Source organism: Canis lupus, chromosome 28 (assembly GCF_003254725.2).
Source record: "Canis lupus dingo isolate Sandy chromosome 28, ASM325472v2, whole genome shotgun sequence".
Taxonomy (NCBI): Eukaryota; Metazoa; Chordata; class Mammalia; order Carnivora; family Canidae; genus Canis; species Canis lupus.
Genome location: NC_064270.1, coordinates 19,461,500 through 19,486,243, shown reverse-complemented (window position 1 = coordinate 19,486,243; position 24,744 = coordinate 19,461,500). Strand labels below are relative to the sequence as shown.

At 36.0% G+C, this 24,744-nt stretch overlaps 1 long non-coding RNA gene across 6 annotated transcripts in view; it reads right to left on the bottom strand.

Moving 5' to 3' along the window:
* Positions 1–24,744, bottom strand: part of LOC112672308 (uncharacterized) — an 85,828-nt gene that overhangs the window by 48,801 nt on the left and 12,283 nt on the right. For 2 of the 6 annotated variants that reach the window (XR_004810172.2, XR_004810170.2), the window contains exons 4-7: positions 21,014–21,078; positions 10,057–10,135; positions 8,957–9,005; positions 8,128–8,214 (exon numbers count right to left, since the gene is read on the bottom strand). This is a non-coding gene — a long non-coding RNA (uncharacterized LOC112672308). Of the gene's footprint in view, positions 1–8,127; positions 8,235–8,956; positions 9,006–10,056; positions 10,136–19,346; positions 19,403–21,013; positions 21,079–24,744 lie in introns of those variants that run through there. The other 4 variants (XR_007406689.1, XR_007406690.1, XR_003144179.3 and 1 more) reach the window with 4 other exon arrangements.

Sequence of the window (24,744 nt, the reverse complement as noted above, 5' to 3'; positions counted from 1 at the left end):
CCTCCCATCATCATAAATAGTTGGTGCATATTTTCCCAATCCTTAAATCTGGGCTAGCTAGCCTTTGACTTGCTTTGGGCAATGGAATGCATGAGAAATGTGACACAGGGTTTCAAGAGCTTTTGCATGCTACACTGTCTTTCTCTTGGAACCTCACCGCCATCACAATAAGAAGTCCTAGCTAATCTGCTGGGACATGAAAGACAGCATGGAAGAAGGTCTCAGCTGTTCCAGCCAAGGCCAATCCAGAGCAACAAGCCTCCAGCTGACACACCAGCTCCAGCACAACTGAAGCCTGTGGAACTTGCCACTGACCTATAGACTCATCGGTAATAGCAAATTCTTGTTGCTTCAGTTCACTAAGTTTTGAAATATATTGCTGACCAATAAAATCTCTTTTAATGTTTAAATTATCTTTGAGTTTTCTACAGGAATTCAGAGGAAAAATATTTTAGAATATTTCAGTGATATTAAATTGATATTCAGTTACATGATTATTTCACTTTTATGTTTTATGTGCAAAGATATTCATGTATAACATATTCAAATTTTTGTGGTTTGTACTAGGAAGAACATGAATACCACCATTCTAATGGAATTTTTTTTTTTTCTGGAATCTGAATCCCTTGTCATTTAGAGTGATAACCAGGCAGAGCCTTGGAAGAGGCAGATTATGATGAAAAGCTACTCTACACACTCATTACCATCATGGCCCAGAGCCTGAGCCCCTTTTTTCTCTATTCTTTATGATTTTTTCTTCTTTTAACCTTATGTGAGGATCTCATTTTATAATAGTGGGAAAACTACTCCTTAAAGAAAAATACATTCAGGTGATTTTTCATCAAAATAGTCATAAAGGGATTTTACTAGGTATCCTACATCTCCCGTCCCTTCAACATCCTTTAAATTTTTTAATTAACAAAGAAGTCTGATAAAAGATATTATGTTGATCACACATGGGCTTCTCTGACCTGCAGCCCCTGAGAGCAGAACTACCTATTACAGCTTCCACTTGCTATGTTTAACTTCCATTTGGACACACCTGGTTGACTGGTAAGAAGATACTTTTACTGAAAAGATTTCCAGGCCCAAATCAGTCTACCAGTCCTTTTACTCTTAGCCTAGCCTTCTACTTGATATTTGAACTGGACTAGACCTGACTTAGCCTTGCCATCTTGCAAAACCTGCACTGTTCTTAGCACTAGGCAGCTTGATGTTTGGGAAGGAGATGACTGTTTCCTGCAACTACAGATGGGTCTCCTGCCTGAGGCTGAGTCTGACAGGCCCCAGCCTCTGGGGCTAGTTAGCCTTCCTTACTGAGGACATGGAACTCTGCTTTGCTCTGATATCTCTGGTTCCTAGGTTTTCCTGTCAAATCAGGTTTTCCTGATTTGATTTCTTTTGCTATTTTCTACATCTATCATAATAGTCCCAATTATGACTGACAAATTCACAGATTAACAAAAAAATATGCATGGTACCTGCGCTCATGGAGTTTGATGCTTCTCCCCGACCCGCAAAAAAAAAAAAAAAAAAAAAAAAAGGGGATTAATTTTCACTTGTGTCCAAAAGGGAAGCAGAAACCTCCCACAGGTGCTAATCAAAGGGCTACCTTTCTGCATGCAAACATGTGACCACAAGTTGAAATAAACACTCCCCATTTCACCCCCACGCCATAAGTGAGCACATCTGATCTAGATACTCTTACTCTAATGTGAAAATCTAAACTTGCACAAATAAATCCAAATATTTTTAAGGTCTTTGTTCAGAATACAGAAGTCTAAAAAAGATAAGTGCTGGTAAGGATGTCGAGAAACTGGAACCCTCATACACTGCTGGTAGGAATGTAAGTGGCATAGCTGCTTTGGAAAATAATTTGCAAGTTCCTCAAATAGTTTAACACAGAGTTGTCACATGAACCAGAAAGTCCTCCACTCAGTATGTACCAAAGAGAATTAAGATTAGATGTCCACATCTTAAACAAACTTAAATGTAAATGTTCATAGTGTCATTTTTTAGAATAGTCAAAATCTGTAAACAATCCAGATGTTCATCAACTTGTGAATGGATAAATAAAACCAGGTATAAACACCCAATGGGATGTTATTTGGTAATAAAAAGATACAAAATACTGATGGTGTTACAACATGGATGAATTTTGTACTCATATGGAATATTCTACAGACTTTAAAAGAAAGGGGATTCAACCATTTGGGACTCATGGATGAAACTGAAGGGCATTATACTGAGTGAAATAAACCAGAAATAGAAAGATTAATAAAGCAGGATCTCATTTATTTGTGGAATTTAAAGTCCAACTTGGGGAAAAAATAATAAAAATTTAAAAGAAAAGTCTAATTTGGAGTAACCGTAAATGGTGGTAGTCAGTTGCTGAGGAGTGGGGAAAATGGGGAGAGGTTGGTCAAAGGGTGCAAATTTTCACTTACAAGATTAATAAATTTGAGGGGCACTTGGGTGGCTCAGTTGGTTATATATCTGCCTTCGGCTCAGGTCATGATCCCAGTGTCCCAGGATTGAGTCTCATATCAGGCTCTCTGCAGAGAGCCTGTTCTCCCTTTGCCTATGTCTCACCTTCCCTCTGTGTGTCTCTCATGAATAAATAAATTAAATCTTTAAAAATAAATAAATTTGGGAAATCTAATGTATAGCACAGTGACTGTAGTTAATAATACTGTATTGTATACTTGAAATTTGCAGAAAATAGATCTTAAATGTTCTCATCACAAACAAAAAAAATATGAACTATGCGAAGTGATGGATGTTTTAGTTGGCTTAATAGTGGTAATTTCATGACATGTGTATATCAAACCATCATGTTGTATACATTATACATGCACAATTTTTATTTGCCAATTGTACCTCAATAAAACTGAAAAAATATAAGTTGCAGATGTGATGTGCCTTTATCACTCAGAGCATAATTACTAAGAACAAGAACGTTCTTTTATATAACCACAGTGAAGTTATCAAAATCAGAAATTTAATATTGATACAATATTATTTAATTTCACCACTGTTCCAATCATGTCCAAAGGAAATATTTAGATCACTTGTTCCAGTCAGTTGTTCTATTTCCTTACTGGCCTTTAATCTGGAAGTCTTAAATTTTTGTTTCATGACACTGATATTTTTGAATAATCCAAAACAAGAATTTGTAAAACTGTTTCATAGAATTTCCCCTAAATTTGGGCTTGCTTGATGTTTCCAAATGACTAAATTCAGATCATTAGTGGCTGAAATTCCACATCAGTGGTAATCTGTCCTTCTCAGTGTATCTTGTCCCAAGGCATATGATGTTGATCTATTATATTTCTGGTGATATTAATTACGATCGCTTGGTGTCTCCAAAGTATAGTTAATATGCTGCACCTTTTTAAATATCTTGGTAAGATATATTTGGAAACTTATGGACTGACAAAGTCCTCCCCAAAATTTACAAGTTGAAGAACTAAACCCCAATGTGGAGGTAGGGCCTATTGGAGGGATCAGGTTTATTTATTATTATTATTATTATTATTATTATTATTATTATTTAAATATTTTATTTATTCACGAGAGACATAGAGAGAGGGGCAGAGACATAGGCAGAGGGAGAACCAGGCTCCATACAGGAAGCCCGATGTGGGACTCGATCCCAGGTCTCCAGGACCATGCCCTGGGCTGAAGACGGCACTAAACTGCTGAGCCACCTGGGCTGCCCAGTTTTTTTTCAAATTTAATTTAATTTAATTATTTTTTAATTAAGATTTTATTTATTTATTCATGAGATACACAGAGAAAGAGGTCTCCAGGACCATGCCCTGGGCTGAAGGTAGCGCTAAACCGCTAAGACACCCAGGCTGCCCAAGGGATTTAGGTTTAAATGAGGGTGCAGTCCTACATGATGAGACTGGTGTCCTTATAAGAATAGAGACAAATACTAACCACCCTCCCCTTCTCAACCTCTCTCTTTCATCCATCCCTCGGCTCCCTGGTCATGTGAAAACAGCAAGAAGACAGACATGAGCAGGCCAGAAAAATGACTCTCAGCAGGAACCAAATTTGTTGGAACCTTGATCTTGGATTTGCTGGCATGTAGAACGTGAGAAGTAAATATACATTGTTTGGCAACTCAATCATTGTGATTTTGCTGCAGTAGCCCCAGCAGACTAAGACAGAAGCAATGCAAATATGCCCTTATTCATCAATTTTTCACCCACCATTTTCAGCATCCATTAATGATTTTTGCCTGAAACAATGAGTTATAATGATGATTGCCAAATGGTGATTTTCTAATTCCATCATTCATTCTCCATTTACTATTAAAATTTTTATTGTAAGGAAGAATTTTATTTATATCCAAATGGACTCATGGATTATGATTTTATTGTATGGATTAAAAACTCTACTACTATTATTTAGATGTGCTCAAATGGTACCAGATTTAGCATGTGGTGCCCCATGACGCTGGCATTCTTAAGGTACTTCATTACCTTATGGCACAAAATAATATTCTAAGCATATCTAGTTCTCTACCATCCTGTGCCTGAAATCAGCCATTTCTGTCAAGTATCCTAGATTCTTTAAGTGGAAGATGGTATGAGAAATCAAGATCTGACCACTAGGTATGCTCATTGCTACTTAGGTTCTGTCTCTCCCAGTGCAGAGAACTAGGAGCTATATGTATGTACAAACAAATATGTATACCCTGATGTGTGTGTGTGTGTATGTATATGTATGTGTGTATATATATATATATATACCTGTATATTTATATATATTTCTCAATGTATCTATATTGATGCATGCATATATACACAACCATATACATGTATCTTGTGTGAACATACATATACAACCAAAAATATCTATAATTATTTCTTTACCTATTTATATTAAAGTCATCAGTTCACACCAACACCTCCAATTTCAACTGAATACTAGAGAATTCATAATGTCCTTCTCCTTCTCAATATTTGTAACTTTATTTTATGACAATAAGAAACCTGGCTCCCATTTTCTACAATATGGTTAATTATTTGCTTTGACCATGAATACGCAGAAAGTAGTTTTCAGATTTGTTAACCAATTACTTTGTGAAAAAGAAACCTATGAACCAGAGACCAACATATTTTAGAATTTTGTCTTTAGACTAAAGCACATAATCTACTGAAAAGTTACTTTATTTGGTTCTATTTTTTCTTTTCCTCCACTGTGGTTACATTATTTCCTCAAATATGGTTTACAAAATGTGCTTCTATTTGTATTATGTTTTAGTATTCCCCTTGTACATTTTTATATTTTTCTTTTATGAGAATTTGAAACATGAACATAGTTGTAAAAGTGAGACTATTCAAAAATGGCTCATCAGAGAAACATTATTCCACACCCTATACTTCTCTACTTCCCATTTTTCTCACCCATGTTCTGTAAGTACCCAGTTTCATTAAACTCTAGTTTATCTTTTCTGTGTTTCTACATGTTCAGTTAAAAGATAGCATATCTTCTCATTTACCCACCTTACAGAAGGAATGGTATTCTTTGTGTGTTTTTGTGTTTTGATTTTTTTTTGAATTATATATACTGAAAATTATTCCACATCATAGCAATTTTTCTTATCCCCAATCTTTTATTCTGGCTGCATTGTACTCCATTATGTAGATATATGATAATTTACTGAACCCCTCTTTTCTGTATGAGCATATAGGTCTGCAACATTTCTCATTTATCATCAAAGTGGCAATGGATATTCCTACATAGGAATTTTTCTATTTTTGGAGATATATCTTCAGATAAATTCCTAGAAATTGGATTTCTTGGACTAATGTGAAGATACATGTAATTTTGTTGAATATTGACAAAATCTCCATAAATTTATTACCAACTATTATTCCAAAGAGCATCTCATGAGTATCAGAGTAACTGTTTTTCCACCTCCTTACCTACAGACCCTATTGTTATATTTTTTTTTAAATCTTTCACCAGTCTTGTATATAAGGAATGGAAATCTGGCATAATTTTGTTTTCTGTATTTTTATTATGAGAGAGATTAAATATCTAGACAGGAGAAGACTTTAGATATTAGGACTTTAGCCCCAATAAATAGATAAGGAAGTTGAGTTCCAGAGAAACTTAATTGTCCAAGTCAAGATATGTATATACACACACACTCACTCATATTGGATTAGGTAAATTAAACCATATGTATCTCAATATCCTATCAATGATAGCCAGCTAGTTGTTTCTGGAGATACAGTGGGGAGGATAATCAGGCATCCTACCTGTAATGAACTTGTACTCTAGGGGATATACTTTAAGGAGAGGTTACACATATTAATAAAATACAGAAAAATTATATTATAGCTAGTTGTAATTTAATTTCTCTATTGTTAGAGTGTATAATAGAAATGATTGACCTTGTCAGTGAGGTTACCCTGAATATTCCTCAAGGAGTAAGAACTGAGTTTGCATAAAGGATGAGTGCACATTAATTAGGTCACGGAGAGCACTGAGGACCAGATAGAAGATCGGGTGTGTGTCCAGAGAGTACAACAGGTGTCAAGAGCAGAAAGCAGACCACTGGCTGTCACAAGGAGAGAAAGGACAGTGTGTGGGGTATGAGGGGTCTGTAAAGAGAGATTGATGAATTGATGTGATTCTTGAAGATCAAAAATTTAAAATTATTCAAGCTGAGGAAAGGGAGATGACATGATCTTTTGGAAAGTATTCAACTTAGTGGCAAAATGGAGAATTCATACAGTGGAGCAAATTTGGATTGAGGAGATAAATTCTGAAGCTCTGCAAGAGGACAGGCTTTTTTTTTTTTTTAACCATACTTTATCCATTCAGATTATTTTTTTAAAGATTTTATTTATTTATTCATGAGAGACACAGAGAGAGAGAGAGAGAGAGAGAGAGAGAGAGAGAGAGAATGGCAGAGACACTGGCCAAGGGAGAAGCAGGCTCCATGCAGGGAGCCTGACGTGGGACTCGATCCCAGGTCTCCAGGATCACACCCTGAGCTGAAGGCGGCACTAAACTGCTGCGCCACCCAGGCTGCCCCAGGCCAGGCTTTTATGGAAGTGTTGATAATAAGAGATTCTTTAATTCAAAATTTGACTTCTGAGTTTCCCTTATGTTCAGGCCCTGAGTTAGGGTCTGGAAGTAGAAAGAGGTAAATAGATATGATCAATATTTAAGAGTTAAAGTAGACAATCCATGTTGGTAGTTTGGGGTGTGAAGTACAAGAGACATAATTTAAGGATAACTCAACTTTCTGGCTTGTGGAAAACAAAATGTTCAGTGATTTCGAAGGAGACTTATATTTGGGGAGGAAATTCAAACCTTTGGACCAGACATTTTGAGAATTTGTGAAGACTTTGAGACATCTTTTGGAAGCTGTCAGAGGTTCAGCTGGGCAGGGAAGTTCAGAGCTCAAAGAGATATCTGAGTCAGAGATGCAGGGTAGTTTGTGAGTTGCTTGCAAATAGACAATGTTCAAGGTGTTGGTGTAGGTGAAGTCCTACACCAACACCTTGAGAGTGAAAGTGAGGGTGAGAGTGAGAGTGAGGGTGAGAGTGAGGGTGAGAGTGAGAGTGAGGGTGAGAGTGAATAGGAGGAGGGAAGAGCAGGGCTTGGACTGAGGCTTGAGGAACACCAGCACTGAATGCCTGCGGGTGGAGGGAAATAAATTTAGCAAGAGCAGTAGGAGGGAAACCAGAATGGTACAGAATCATGGAACCTAATTGACTCTGGTTTTTGAAGAAGCGGGGACATATTGATAATGTCAAATTCTTCTAATAGAGTAGAAAAAAAACTAAAACTATTTATTTGGTTTAATGACAAGGAGCCCCTTCTTGATTTCAGTGAAAATTGACATGTGATGGAGAGATGAAGTCATGAAGGAGAAGGAGGAAGTTTGGCTGTAAAGAGTTAAAAAAAAGGAGATTGGAAGCTGCAAAAGATTTTCATTGAAAATGTGTAAATTTGCTCTGGGCCTGAGATTCTATGTTTTTATTATTATTATTCCCTTTAGTTCCATGCTTTATCAAGCCATGCAGGTGTGGCTCTTAGGTTCTCATAGGAGGTTTCCCAAGAGATCAATTTAGAAAAAAAAAAAAAACCCACCTGGAGTTCTGGAAAACACACACGGAGATCCTCCACTAAGCAAATCATCTCAGAGAAGAAGTTCCCAGGTTGCTGTTGGAAGGGTTCCTGGGATAGGAAGATAACATCTGACAACCAACATAAGGGTTTTATCTTTATTAACCAAAGTGCAGCTCTGGGGAACATCTCAATATGAATAAATGATGTTTTTACTAATGCAGCCAACATTCAAAAGTAACAAATCCACTGCTTTACATGGCAAGCAGTAGTGACAGTTCTGTTTTCCTAAATAATCTGTCTCATTAACAGGAGCTGTCTACTTTTTAAGCATTAATTCACTGAATGCTGCCACTTGGATAAACACAAACTGCTTGCAACAGATATATATGCTTTATGATCCCCCAAACCTTGCATTTCTATGGCTCCTTTCGTTTTTATTGAGTGAATTTTATTGTGGCAAAAAGGTTGCAAAGTGAGACTTGTCACTTTCCGGTGGCAGTAATTTAGCATCTAACAAGCAAAACTCATAAGCCCTGGAGAAGTGCAGTAGCTCAGGAACTGATGCTGGGAGCGCAAATGGAGTTGACTTTCCAAGGCAGTGGATGTGACTCAGAAATGGAAATGAGGCTGAGAAAGCAATCTCCACTGTGTACATGAGAACGAACAAAGGGAAATACAGATCCGACAACTAGAAGATGTGAAACCAACTAAGACGGGCAGCTGATGTCATAGGAGTAATGTTAATAAAATAATCAGTATATTGATAATAGCCCTCATTGATCAAGTGCCACAAACTATGTTGTCATGCCCTGTACCACGGGTTTTACAAACACTACCATTTCATTCCTACCTTATAAATTCTTCAAAGGTCTTAACTTTTTGAAACTCTATTTAACAATCTAAAAAAAAATGGAATAAAAATGACTGAAGTCAAAAGCAAGTTCAATCATGGAGATAGATTTTACATTTTGGTTCATTTTTCAAACTCTGAACTATCCTGTCCATCACTGAACAGGTAATAAGGGTTCTTCTACTTATAATTGCAAATCAGCTATGACTCAGTAAGCTAGAAGTTAAGTAAGTGAGAAGTTTACATATGAGCTGCCCCACATGTGAAATAAGGAGATTGAATTAGACAAAATCATCTGATCCTATTCAGAATTAACTATATTTACTCTTTATATTGCTAGAAACTTATTCAGAGACGCTGCTTCCTAAATCCCTACTGCCACTAGGGAAAACAAAACCTAAAGAGTCCTTCATAACTGAAGCCCAGGATGCATAAATGAAGGATTAAGTGGGTCAATGCATGATTGATCAAAGGCCTATGTCTCCAGCACTATTTTAAGTGCTGTGGCGATGCAGTGACATGTGAGGCTCAAAATGAGTATCTCTCATGTCCCTGGGCTGAGATGTTTTCTGATGTAGGAATTCTTAGATTAGGTGGAATGCTCAGATGTCATCAAAATAGATCTGTCTTTAGCATTCTTGATGCAAGAATTCTTTTTTTTTTCACTTTTATTTCCGTATATGTAGTGTCATTGGAGGGCACAATATATTTTCCCTGAGAGAGTAAATATGGGTATTACTATTATGTGACTATTCATAAATACAAGTGAGTTCATATCTATACTTATTTAATATCAGAATCTCTGAGATGAAAAAGTATTAGTATAAAACATACAACTTCATAACAGATATCTTATATATTATAAAACTTGGTATTCAAATCAATTTCTGCAATAGCAATATTGATATACCAGATTGTTGCTTAATATTTATTTTGCTTATCTTCCCTCTATTTTTGTTAGATATACCACTTGTCATTATATAAAATACTTATTTAAAAATCTGAGACACATTTTTTAAACATAAAAATATAATTAAAGACTATGCATGTTGCTGCAAACAGCAAGATTTCATTCTTTGGTATGACTTAATAATACATACATATTAATACTTCCTTTTTTCATTTATCCGTCGATTAGGCAATTAGGTTGTTTCCACATCTTGGCTATTGTAAATAATGCTGCAATGAACATGAACATATGTATAACTTTAGGTATCTTTACACATTTTTATATCAACTCATGAAATAAGTTGAAGCTACAGATTTAGCATATGGTAAAGAAAGAACATTAAAAATATCATTTAGGTTAAAATTTTAATTTAAATGTATACTTTATACCTTTAGATCCAATAATTCCACCCTCAGAATTTACTCTAGAGATGTAATTAGAGAAGTGTGTAAAGATATAAATATAAGAATGTTCGCTGAGCACTGAGAAATGCATAGAATTGTTGAACCATATTGTATACCTGTAACTAATACAGTATCACACATTAACTATACTGGAATTAAAATGGAAAAGTTAGTAAAGAGAGTTTATCGCAGCCATGTTGATAGTATTGGAGAATCTGCAATAATATGCATGTTCAACAATGGTAATTGGTTAAATTATAACTTCTATACAATAGAATATGATAAAGCTATTAAAATGATGTAAGTATATTGAGGTAGAAATAGGTTCACATTTTGTTGCCTTAAAAAGGTACAAGGTATAGCATAGATTCATTTTCAAAAGGAAAAAATTTAGAGTGAGAGGGTTATTTTTAGATGGTGGTTGATGAATAGTTTTTATTCATGCTTATCTTGAAATTTTATTTGCTCTTGTATATATATAATTTTGTACAATGAAATAATTGAGAAAAATATTAGTGAAGATTTTGAGCATTTAAAAATATTTTTCTTAGTTCAAGTTTGCTGGAATTATTACTTCCAATTGGCTAATAAGTATGAAACCTAGGATTTTGAAATTCTTTTTTTTTTTCAGCTGAGTGCCAACTAGTCAAGATAATATATTTAGCTTTTAGAATTAAAATGCGATCACCTGAATAAACCATAGATTGGTTTTTCATGCTTCTCTGCTGGGGTCATAGTGTCCATTGATAGAATGACCAAACTTGGAGAGGAAAGCAGGCAATATGTTTTCTTGGACAATACCTACACTAGGGATCTAGGGATGTTGCATTCATTCTCATTATGAATCATTCTGCACCTACTCCTGCCTCTTTCCTGATACAGAGAAAACACTTGGGGTTCCTTCTGTGATGTTCTGACTTCAAAAGTATTCTCCTTTAAGTATGCTCTTCTATTAAATATGATCTGGTCACATGAGGAAATATGACTTTGAGCATCTTATCTCCAAGAGAAGATCTTGTTCAAATGGACACTGAGGTCTCAGGGTTCTTTGTTTCACTCTGTTACTCTGAGTCACTGTGAATAAAAATATGACTGAGAGCTTATGTTGACTGATCTGAGAAGCCAACCTACCTAATGCTAAACTATTAGTAGAAAACATGCATCATGGCTGTAAGTTAATTCCTTAATATATGTACTATTGCATTCAATCAATTTGTACTGAATTAATTGTATTGGATTTCACTGAATTGAAATGATCTGACAATGCTCAATGCCATAAATAAACGAGTAGAATAACCTTAAAGTGAATTTTTATATACAGATGAAAAGGCTGAGACCTTAAAAAGAGGCTTGCCAATTTTACCTTACTCCTAAGTTCCCTGTCTTAGTTTCTATTTTATAATTCTCCTGCATACAGATTAGATGGTATGTCTGTTAAGGAATTATTTCCCCTGTCCCTGTACATTTAACTTAAGCCACTTATCATACTTGGGGTGCTCATCCCTTCCATACTGCTTATATAGAATCTTACCCTATCAAATAATGCCTCCCGGAAACTTAATTACCTTGCCTCCAATATTCAGGCAAGAGTCTTTGTTTTCAGATAAGTAGCATATCTGAGTGCCTCTCACATATGTCTAATGAAAAACCAGATGTAATGAATGCTGGCTGCATTAAAGAATCAATGGATAGAGTCTAACATATAAAATATAAGATTTATATAAGATTTATCTGAGTCTCTCTTCTATCTATCTCTATAATATATTCTTTTATATATTAGGTTTATTTGGACATACACTTTCTTCTTTGCTTGATGCCAAGCCATTTTAGGCCAGTGATTATGTCAGTGGTGACTCTGTACTTTGCCTCTTTTTCTCTAACAGTGACTGGCACAGTTCTTCAAATAGATTAGAAATTCAATATAAATTGATTAAATGCAAGATTTTATACACTAATGAATAAACTTGTTGCCATCATGCATGTTTTACACTTGTCACATGGTAATATTCTCATGTTGCCATGTATTATTTGTTAGCCATTTTCTTTTTATTGAACAGGAAATCAATTGAAGAAAGAACCTACATATTGTGCATATTTATATATGCATTACCTTCTTCCATTTCTGTGTCTGAAGCTGAAGAACTCATGTCTCCCACTCATCATGTGTTTGTTGAATAAATGAATAAATCTTAGCATAAAAAGATATCATCCCATCCTTCCAGGTTTTTTATTTATTTACTCCTTCATTCTTGTTATTTGGGGTACTTCTTCTGTGCCAGACATTAAATTATTCACTGCATATCCCAAACATTCAGCACATCCTCACTTAACATCAATTCTCTGTGTGTGTGTGTGTGTGTGCAGACTCATCGAAGAGTTCATTGTTTAGAGAGGGTAGAAGAAGTAGGTGTTATGCTTATATTTAAGTGAAAAGAGCATTTATATTCTGCTTTCCTACTATGATAATACTAAATATGTGCAGATGACATGGTGAGAAATTCAGTTTCCTGCAAGAAGCACTAAGCTACTCTAAACATAGACCCATACTCTGAGTACAAACTCAGATTAAAGGGGTCAGGAAGTCAGTATATACATTTCTAAAAGGTAGAGAAAGTCCAGGCAAGATGTGTACTTAGGACATTCAGACAACAAAGAAGAATCCAAAGCTGGAACTATTCAGAAGTGAAGGGCCTCAGGCATTTGTCATGGTGGAAATCTACTTCTGAGCCACGGCCCTTAGTAAAGCTTTTATTTTAAGGAGTTAGAATAAAAGAACAGCAAGCCACACTTGAAGAATGTTAACAAAGAAATCCTGACACCCTCTTGGCATAAAAATATTTTCATGTAATAAGACTTTGTAGAAGTCTCAGTTCTTTGATAACAACAGTAACATAACATTCCTCATTAAGACTTATGAAAATGAACCAAAGAAAAATAGAAAAAAGTCATCAATGTGAACATTATAGAATGGTAGATCATTTCAGATTTATATAGATATTAAAATAGAAAATAATCTGAACAAACATCATTATCAGTGGTGGAATATAAATTACCCACAGAAAGATGGAAAAAGGAATATATATGTGCCCTTTATAATCCTTTACTTAACATTTTATTGGATATCTTAACTATTTCAATAAGACAGGCAAATAAAAGGCATCAGTTTGGAAAAGCTTTGTTTTGTTTTATTTTGTTTAAATATCTGCTAGTTTTCTTGAATGTCGAATATGCCCTTAGTATATCTAAGTACTAAGATTAAAGTATTAAAGTACAGAAGATTAAATTAATAAATAAATTTGACAAAGCAGTAAGGTCCATATGTAAAAGTTAATTTTATTTCTACATATCACCAATAAAGAAATGTAACAAATTTTAAAGTCAGTCTGCTTTTACATGGCAACAAATATCATCAAATATTTGGGAATAAATATTTTTTAAAATGTCCAAAACTCTATACAGAAGACCACAAATGTTATTGATATAAAATGTTTAAGGTTATAGAAGTGTACATATTTGCTGCATGAACTAGAAAAATCAATAATGTGAAAAATTTAATTTTCCTGGAAATGTTTTATAAAGTGAACACAGACTGTAAGTCCCATTAGGATACTCTGAAATTGTAAACTGATTCTAAAGTATATTTGGGAATTCTAAGAGGAAAAAAAAGCCAAGATAATCTTTTGGAAGAAAAAAAGCCAGAGAAACTATACTACCAAATAATAATACTTGTTACCAAGCTACAGTAATAGAGTTAGTGTGGTATTGACAGAAGGATTGACAAATTACCATAGGAACACAATAGAAAAATCATCAACAGACCCAAAATTATATTGTCATCTTTCTATACATAAATGATATGGTATAAATGGAAAAGGATGGATATTTAAATAATTTAGGCTACTATATTGGCTACCCATATTGAAAAATATATATATAGTATTCTACCACCCAGAATATTTTTTTTTAATTTCAGGCAAATTACAAATTTAACTAGAAAAATAACTCTGCCTTTAAAAAGCATAGGAAAATATCTTTGTTATCTTAAGGCAGGCAAATATTTTTTTCAAAAAATGACTATTGCTAAACTGGACTAAATTCATATTTTCTTAAACCAAAAGAGGTATCAAGAAAGCAAAGAAAAGTCCATTTCCCATACTTCTATATCTACCTGTATCATTAAACATAGATATATAGGTAGGTCAAAAAACAAGCCCTCTTTATACCATGCATTTAAAATATTAATTTGAAATGAATCATAAATTGTCTTAAAAGATATCCTTCTAAAAATTAGAGAAATAGGATTTTGGAGAAGGCAAAATTGCCTAAATGTAAAACAAGAGGGACAAGCCACAAAATAAAAGCCACAAAATAAAATACTAATAATACAGACATTAAAATTGAAAACTTTCCATTCAACAGCATTAAGAGAATGAAAAAGAAAACCACTAAATGGAGAAAAATTGCAATGCATTTATGTAATAAATGACTCATCACCAGAATATACAAATAACCCCTTCAGATTAATGATTGAGAAGCTAAAACCCAATAGAAAATGGATAATATAATTGAACCACCTCCACAGAATGAGATATGTCAAATAACTATGTGAAAAGATGGTCAAAGGCATGTCATTATGACATGTAAATTAAAACTATTGTGGGAACACCTGGGTGGCTCAGATGGTTAAGTGTCTGCCTTCAGCTCAGGTCATGATCCCAGGGTCCTGGAATCAAGCCCCATGTCAGAAACCCTGCTCATGGAGAGTTTGCTTCTCCCTCTCTCTCTCTGACCCTCTCTTGTGCTCTCTCTCTCTCTCTTAAATACATTAAAAAATCTTTTAAAAAAAACTACTGTGAGAAACCCCTACAAACTCAAATTATTAAAATGATAAAGACAGATGATATTAAGTGTAGGTAATGAAGAAGTGGTACACTCACTGCAGCTGTGAGTATAAATGTGCTATAACACGATTTAAAACTCTTTGCATTGGGGCACCTGAGTGACTCAGTGGTTGAGCATCTACTTTTGGTTCAGGTCGTGATCCTGGGGTTCTGGAATCGAGTTCTGCATCAGGCTCTCCTGCAGGGAGCCTGCTTCTCCCTCCACCTATGTCTCTGTGTCTCTCATGAATAAATAAATAAAATCTTTTTTAAAAATAAAACTCTTTGCATCAGCTAAAGCTGAATACATGCATCTCTTATGGTGCAATGATTCTACTCCCAGGTATCTACTTAATAGAAATTCTAAATCTCCAAAAGCTCTACAAAAGAATTTTCAACAATAGTTAAATAAACTGTGATATATTCTCATCTAAAAACACTAGGCAACAGTGAGAATGAGTGAACTATGAGCTGCATACAGCAGTGTAGATGAATATCACAGTCTAACTCTGAGGAAGAGAAGCCAGACACAAGAAGTATATGATATATATATATATATATATATATATATATATATATATATATATGCATTTCTATCAGGTTTGAACACAGCAATAATCTATAGTGTTAGAAGTAGAAGTCCATGTATCAGTTACTTTTCTTGGGGAGAGGGCAATGGCTATAGGGACTGGAGAGAATGAGACCATTTTGTCCACATTTCCCCTTCTTATAAAGACAGCAGTTAGACTGGATTAGGATCTACCCTCATAACCTGATTTTAACTTAATCACTGGCTAGTAGAATGGGACACCTGCACCCCAATGTTTATAGCAGCAATGTCCACAATAGTCAAACTGTGAAAGGAGCCTCGGTGTCCATCGAAAGATGAATGGATAAAGAAGATGTGGTTTATGTATACAATGGAATATTCCTCAGCCATTAGAAATGACAAATACCCACCATTTGCTTCAACGTGGATGGAACTGGAGGGTATTATGCTGAGTGAAATGAGTCAATCGGAGAAGGACAAACATTATATGTTCTCATTCATTTGGGGAATATAAATAATAGTGAAAGAGAATAGAAGAGAAGGGAGAAGAAATGGGTAGGAAATATCAGAAAGAGAGACAGAACATAAAGACTCCTAACTCTGGAAAAAGAACTAGGGGTGGTGGAAGGGGAGGAGGGCGGGGGGTGGGGGTGAATGGATGACGGGCACTGAGGGGGGCCCTTGACGGGATGAGCACTGGGTGTTATTCTGTATGTTGGTAAATTGAACACCAATAAAAAATAAATTTATTATTATAAAAAAAATTTTAAAAGAATGGTTGAAAAAAGATAGCCTAGCAAGAGAGTTTGAAGGAAGGGGAATAAAGGGTAGGGACCAAATACTCTTAGAGGAGCAAGCAGCCTGAATACAAACCAAGGAGATGCAGGAAATTATTCATGTTACCAAAAGTGGTTCAACTAGCATAATTTCTGAGTATGAATCATTGAGTAGTGAAGGATGAGGCAAGAATAGTTAGGCTTTTGTTTTGTCCAGTTATGAAAAACCAAGACTATAGATGGTATTAGGGTATGTGGGCTTTTGATGAGGAATTTGATGGATATGACATTTGTCTCGTATGAAAGTTGATAACCAACAAACAATTATTATAACTAGGAATCACTTTAAATTATGAAGTGGACTAGAAACCATTAGGCCATAACACACTCCCAAATGTATTTTAATCCTATTTAGATTGAGGAAAACGTATTTTATATTTTAGGATTTAAATGTCAAGTGTGCCACATTAAAAAAAATTTCTCTAGAAAAATTATCCAAAAGAAATACAACCTGACTGTGGACTTCCTTGCCTATCATTGTTTCTGTCTTAACACCAGCATTTCAGCTGGGCACGATCAGGTGTATAACATTGTTCCATTGCCCACAGGCCTGCAATTCAGGACATGGTTTGGCCTGAAGTTTTTCTTTCTGCATCTTACCAAGGGCACAGATCTAGATCAGCCAAAGGCAGGGCTAACTATTCTAGGAGTGCTGTGTTAGCCCAACAAGGGGATTCAGGCCCAGAAAATGTGAAAGCATCTGAAAGCTCATTTGTTCTTTTCTCTCCCCGTGCCTTTTTTAAAATTTATTTTCCCTTCAATTTCTATTATTTTCTTTTCTTCACTTCAATTTTTCCTTAAAATCTGTCATTGGCTTCTCTTTTTTCTCTATCCCTGCCTCCATCAAATACTTCTATAGTTTAAGATCATGTACTGCAGATTTCCCAGTTCAGCCTTTTTGTGTGTCTCTGCCTCTCTCTGCCAAGAGTACCCTCAGTCAGTCCTTGATTCTATTTCTTTGGCTCCTATGATTCACTGAACCTTCATTTCTGCCATGAATCCTTTCCTCAGTTCTCCAGCTGACACAGACCTCTTCCACTTCTGAAAGCCTGTCCCTCTGAGAGTCTGTCCTACCCACTTGCCACTTACCCACCATTACACCAATGATAGATGCACCTCAAAAGATGCATTTGAGGAGACTTATATACCCAGACGATACTATATGCTCATTTGATGTTCACTGATCAATTCTCTTGCTGGTGAGAAAGAGGAAATGAGAAAACAGAGAGCTGTACTTAAACAGGCTTCTTACTGACCCCTCTATTTTTCTATAATCTTTTCTCTGTATACTTTCTGTTATGAGTTCCCCTCATCCTTTCTTGGCCTCTGTTTCATTTTCCTACCTGTTCTACTTTCTCACTTTCTCTGATTCTTTAACAGGTGGTTATATACTTTTTCTCCTACTCCTTCTTTGAAAGATTCCCGAGACCACCGTGCAGACAGCCTCCACTTTCTCTGTGTCTCTCTTTACCTCTGCTTCTCTTCTGCCCTCCTCCTCTTCCGCCCTCCTCCTCTTCTGCCTTCTCCTTTTTCTACTTCTCATGTGGGCCTCCTCTTTCCTGTTCACCCACCCACACACTCTGAGTAATTCAAGTTTTATTTAGAAGGAGTCAAAATAAAATTGCTTGAGGGCTCAGACCATGTAGGCCAAGCTTTGCCTGGAGACAATATTTACAGCTGAGTGATAAATAGGGATTGCTGTCAAGGGATTGGTGGCTTGTTAACTAAGCAAGCCTGGAAATATTGCCATAAGAATTGTTGAATGTGGGAGAGTTCATACTTAATGGCTTTTGCATTAAAATAAAAAATAAATAAATAAATAAATAAATAGGCAAATAACAACCAACACAAAGAGAATTAATGTGGTCAGTTTGAAGATAGAGTTGTGATGCAAGGTTAGGCTTGTCAGAACAGACTCTCACCTGGCCTGGAGACATCCCCTCCAGGATAAGACAAAAATTACTTCGTAATTGAGGCTGACAATTTGCAATATCTGAGATCTAGCCTTTGGACAAGTAGTGGCTCTTTCTAAATATATCAGTCTCCTGTCTCAAAGTACTAGAACTATAGTAATGGCTGGGGTTCAGGCATAGAGAAAAAAGAAAGAAGTTCCTCTTTTGGACTGGAGTATGGATTTCTTTTTTTCTCCCTAAGAACCAGAAGTCATATATTTGATTCTGTGAATAAGGTGCAAGTTCTTTCTGTGCTCAGAGATGGACTGAATCATCAATACCTCTACAGTTAGGTTTAGCTAAGTTCTTAAATTATGACAAATAAAATGTAGATGTAAGTCTTATACATATAACTATATAACTATTCCATGCATCCTCCCAATCTCCATATCTTTCTCTAGTTGTGATTGGTTGAAGAAAATTTTCAAATGGTAAGTCTCAAGGTAGAAAAAGCCTGAAAGCCTGAGTGATACCTGAAGAAGTCATTCAGAAAAAGAAGAAGAAAGAAGAAGAAGAAGAAGAAGAAGAAGAAGAAGAAGAAGAAGAAGAAGAAGAAGAAGAAGGAGGAGGAGGAGGAGGAGGAGGAGGAGGAGGAGGAGGAGGAGACATGCACAGACACCCGCCCAATTAAAAATGCCAAAAAAGTTTTGGTCAGGCTATAGAATATGAAATAAGTGTTCATTTTATTTTTTAAAGATTTATTTAGAGAGTGTGCAGTAGGTGGGATAGAGGGTTGAGGGAGAGAGAAACTTAAGCAGACTCTGAAATGAGCACAGACCCTGATGTGGGACTCTATCTCATGACCCTGAGATCAGGACCTGAGCCGAAACCAAGAGTTGGATACTTACCTGACTGCACCCCCCAGGATCTCCAGTCTTCATTTTATGAAGAAAATAAACAATGGACAGAAATTAGTCTACTGTGACAAAAACAGGATCATCGAATAGTTGGCAGCAAGATTGATCAGAATGAACATAAGCTGGTTATGATCTTCCAGCTTTGCCAGTCCTAATTTTTTTAAAGCTCCTCATTCCTAGAAAACAAGTCCCAATCTCAGTTCATGTGGTTTGGTTGGCCCCAATGTCCTCCATATTCAGAGGTGGCATGAGACTCATGTCTGGATAATCAGCATATTCAATCTTTTAGACTCTCAGTTATATATGATATATATATATATATATTTGTGTGTGTGTGTATATATACATATATATATATGGATTAATAAACAAAAATGGTCCAATGAAAATGAATCTTGAGACATGCTAGAGCCAACTGGAAAGAAAACTCTCTAATAGATTTGTTGCTACAAGAAAGTCAGTTTGGATCTCCTGGAGTTGTCCATGAGGGAAAGCTTTCTTAAGAATGAAGCCAGCATGGTACAAAGCAAAAAGCTGAGATAGACACAGTTTCTCAATAACAATGTGTGGGAAATATCAGAAAGGGAGACAGAACGTAAAGACTGCTAACTCTGGGAAACGAACTAGGGGTGTTGGAAGGGGAGGAGGGCGGGGGGTGGGAGTGAATGGGTGACGGGCACTGGGGGTTATTCTGTATGTTAGTAAATTGAACACCAATAAAAAATAAAATAAATAAATAAATAAATAAATAAATAAATAAATAAATAAAAAAACATTGGTTGAACATCCAAAGCCAACTATTCCTGAAATGAGATAGCTTTGAACTTTTTATCTATGTAGGCAATAAATTCACTTTTCCTTTAAGAAAATCCAAGTAATATTTCTGAGAATCAGGACTAAAATAGTTGTTTTGAATCCTTTTATCTGACCTCCTAACACCCTGCACCTGTAGGCTAGGTAAAGCAGCTCCAAATAAAGGTAAAAATGGGAAGAGAAGATGTGTGAGATGCAATATCTTCCTGTATGGTCATCATTCAAAGAAACAACTAATACTGAGCTTAGTACACAGAGAACACTCAATAAACATTTTTGATGGATCAGCTAAATATTCTGTACCATGTTAATAATATTTGACTCTTTGATTTCTTATGCAATCTTAATCATAAAACTTCCTTATGACTAGTATGAAAATATGATTTTTCCTCAAAACTGAGATACTTCTGAGAGTAAAAGAAGGAGCTCTTAATAATTACACCAAAATAACATGCATAAACTGGGACTTCCCTGGCAAAGCTGGGCATATATTTTTCTTATATGTAAATAGGGATTTTTGATATAAACACATATATAAACGTATTTATTCAAATCCCAGGAATGATACCCAATTCTGATTTATTCTCTCTAGAAAATAAAGAATAAAGAGAAGTCTGAGTTTATTTTTAAAAAAAGCAAGAAATCATAAATAAGAATTATCCAGTGAGATTTTTTTTGTTTCTCCTAAGATAAAAAAAATTGTGAATATATATACATACATAAAACATTGAATTTTCATGAGGGCCATAAGAAACTCTATAGTCATTGTGATCTTCTTCTAGAAAATTAATTCATGCTCAATGCACGAATTCTTACCTGGCAGATCTAATGCTTGATTACTTCTTTCTTTCCCTTCTTTCTTTCTTTATTTTTTCATTCATCTATAAATTAAGGAAATATTGACTGAATCTTTAATGTTCCATTCACTGTGCTAAGACATAGATTAGTCTTAGGCATTTAAGGGGTTTAAAAAAAAAGAAAAAGAGTTTGACTTCTTCCTTGCCAATTCGAATGCCTTTAATGTCTTTTTGTTGTCTGATTGCTGAGGCTAGGACTTCCAGTACTATTTGAATAGCAGTGGTGAGAATGGACATCCCTGTCTTGTTCCTGATCTTAGGGGAAAGGCTCTCAGTACTTTCCCATTGAGAATTATATTTGCTGTGGACTTTTCGTAGATGGCTTTTAAGATGTTGAGGAATGTTCCCTCTATCCCTACACTCTGAAAAGTTTTGATCAAGAATGGATGCTGTATTTTGTCAAATGCTTTCTCTGCATTTAATGAGAGGATCATATGGTTCTTGGTTTTTCTCTTGCTGATACGATGAATCACATTGATTGTTTTATGAATGTTGAACCAGCCTTGTGTCCCGGGGATAAATCCTACTTGGTCATGGTGAATAATTTTCTTAATGTACTGTTGGATCCTATTGCCTAGTATCCTGTTGAGAATTTTTGCATCCATGTTCATCAGGGATGTTGGTCTGTAATTCTCCTTTTTGGTGGGGTCTTTGTCTGGTTTTGGAATTAAGGTGATGCTGGCCTCATAGAATGAATTTGGAAGTACTCCATCTCTTTCTATCTTTCCAAACAGCCTTAGTAGAATAGGTATGGTTTCTTCTTTAAACGTTTGATAGAATTCCTCTGGGAAGCCATCTGTCCCTGGACTTTTGTGTCTTGGGAGGTTTCTTATGACTGCTCTTCGCCAATGACATGATACTCTACATAGAAAACCCAAAAGCCTCCACCCCAAGATTACTAGAACTCATACAGCAATTTGGTTGTGTGGCAGGATACAAAATCAATGCCCAGAAATCAGTGGCTTTTCTATACACTAACCATGAGATTGAAGAAAGAGAAATTAAGGAGTCAATCCCATTTACAATTACACCCAAAAGCATAAGATACTTAGGAATAAACCTAACCAAAGAGGTAAAGGATCTATACCCTAAAAACTACAGAACACTTCTGAAAGAAATTGAGAAGACACAAAGAGATGGAAAAATATTCCATGCTCATGGATTGGCAGAATTAATATTGTGAAAATGTCAATGTTACCCAGGGCAATTTACACGTTTAATGCAGTCCCTATCAAAATACCATGGACTTTCTTCAAGGAGTTAGAACAAATTATTTTATGATTTGTGTGGAATCAGAAAAGACCCCGAATAGCCAGGGAATTTTAAAAAAGAAAACCAGGGGATCCTTGGGTGGCACAGCGGTTTGGTGCCTGCCTTTGGCCCAGGGCGCGATCCTGGAGACCCCGGATCGAATCCCACATCGGGCTCCCGGTGCATGGAGCCTGCTTCTCCCTCTGCCTGTGTCTCTGCCTCTCTCTCTCTCTCTCTCTCTCTCTCTCTCTCTCTATCATAAATAAATAAAAATTAAGAAAAAATTTAAAAAGAAAACCATAGCTGGGGGCATCACAATGCCAGATTTCAGGTTGTACTACAAATTTGTGGTCATCAAGACAGTGTGGTACTGGCACAAAAACAGACACATAGATCAATGGAACAAAATAGAGAACCCAGAAGTGGACCCTCAACTTTATGGTCAACTAATATTCGATAAAGGAGGAAAGACAATCCATTGGAAGAAAGACAGTCTCTTCAATAAATGGTGCTGGGAAAATTGGACATCCACATGCAGAAGAATAAAATAGACCACCCTCTTACACCATACACAAAGATAAACTCAAAATGGATGAAAGATCTAAATGTGAGACAAGATTCCATCAAAATCCTAGAGGAGAACACAGGCAACACCCTTTTTGAACTCAGCCACAGTAACTTCTTGCAAGATACATCCACAAAGGCAAAAGAATCAAAAGCCAAAATGAACTATTGGGACTTCATCAAGATAAGAAGCTTTTGCACAGCAAAGGATACAGTCAACAAAACTAAAAGACAACCTACGGAATGGGAGAAGATATTTGCAAATGACGTGTCAGATAAAGGGCTAGTTTCCAAGATCTATAAAGAACTTCTTAAACTCAACACCAAAGAAATAAACAATCCAATCATGAAATGGGCAAAAGACATGAAGAGAAATCTCACAGAGGAAGACATAGACATGGCCAACATGCACATGAGAAAATGCTCTGCATCACTTGCCATCAGGGAAATACAAATCAAAACCACAATGAGATACCACCTCACACCAGTGAGAATGAGGAAAATTAAGAAGGCAGGAAACAGCAAATGTTGGAGAGGATGTGGAGAAAAGGGAACCCTCTTACCCTGTTGGTGGGAAACTGAACTGGTGCAGCCACTCTGGAAAACTGTGTGTAGGTTCCTCAAAGAGTTAAAAATAGACCTGCCCTACGACCCAGCAATTGCACTGTTGGGGATTTACTCCAAAGATATAGATGCAGTGAAATGCCGGGACACCTGCACCTGGATGTTTCTAGCAGCAATGTCCACAATAGCCAAACTGTGGAAGGAGCCTCAGTGTCCATTGAAAGATGAATGGATAAAGAAGATGTGGTTTATGTATACAATGGAATATTACTCAGCCATTAGAAATGACCAATACCCATCATTTGCTTCAAGGTGGATGGAACTGGAAGGTATTATGCTGAGTGAAGTAAGTCAATCGGAGAAGGACAAACATTATATGTTCTCATTCATTTGGGGAATGTAAATAATAGTGAAAGGGAATGGAAGGGAAGGGAGAAGAAATGCGTAGGAAATATCAGACACGGAGACAGAACGTAAAGACTGCTAACTCTGGGAAACGAACTAGGGGTGGTGGAAGGGGAGGAGGGCGGGGGGTGGGGGTGACTGGGTGACGGGCACTGAGGGGGGCACTTGACGGGATGAGCACTGGGTGTTATTCTGTATGTTAGCAAGTTGAACACCAATAAAAAATAAATTTATTATAAAAAATAAAAAAAATAATAAAAAATAATAAATGGATGAAGATTTTAAAAAAAGAAAAAGAAAAGAAAGCTCACTCATTTGGGGAAGATAAATAATACTTAAAGGGAATAGAGGGGAAGAGAGAAGAAGTGGGTAGGAAATATCAGAAAGGTAGACAGAACATGAACACTCCTAACTCTGGGTAACGAACTAGGGGTGGTGGAAGGGGAGGAGGGTGTGGGGTGAGGGTGAATGGGTGACAGGCACTGAGGGGGGCACTTGACGGGATGAACACTGGGTGTTATTCTGTATGTTGGCAAATTGAACACCGATAAAAAATAAATTTATTATTAAAAAAAAAGAAAGCCAGGAAGAAGTTCATTGAAAGGAAACAAAAGGATGCATTATGTTTGAAGAAGGACATGTGTATTAGGACCTAAATATTCCATGAAGTTAGAGGGTATTCAAAGGACAGAATTAGGATGGCTTTAGGTCTGGGAGGGCCAAAGATATAAGAGTTTGCCTTCCTTTTTACTGACAAGACCATAGATATGCTTTAAAGTACGTGAGTGATAAGGTTATAAAAACTGTGTGGTAGCTAGATTCACAAAGTTGGAGTCCATGATGAAAATAATTTTTAAAAAAAATAATGGTGAACATTAACAGAGCTCCTACTATTTTCTGGACACT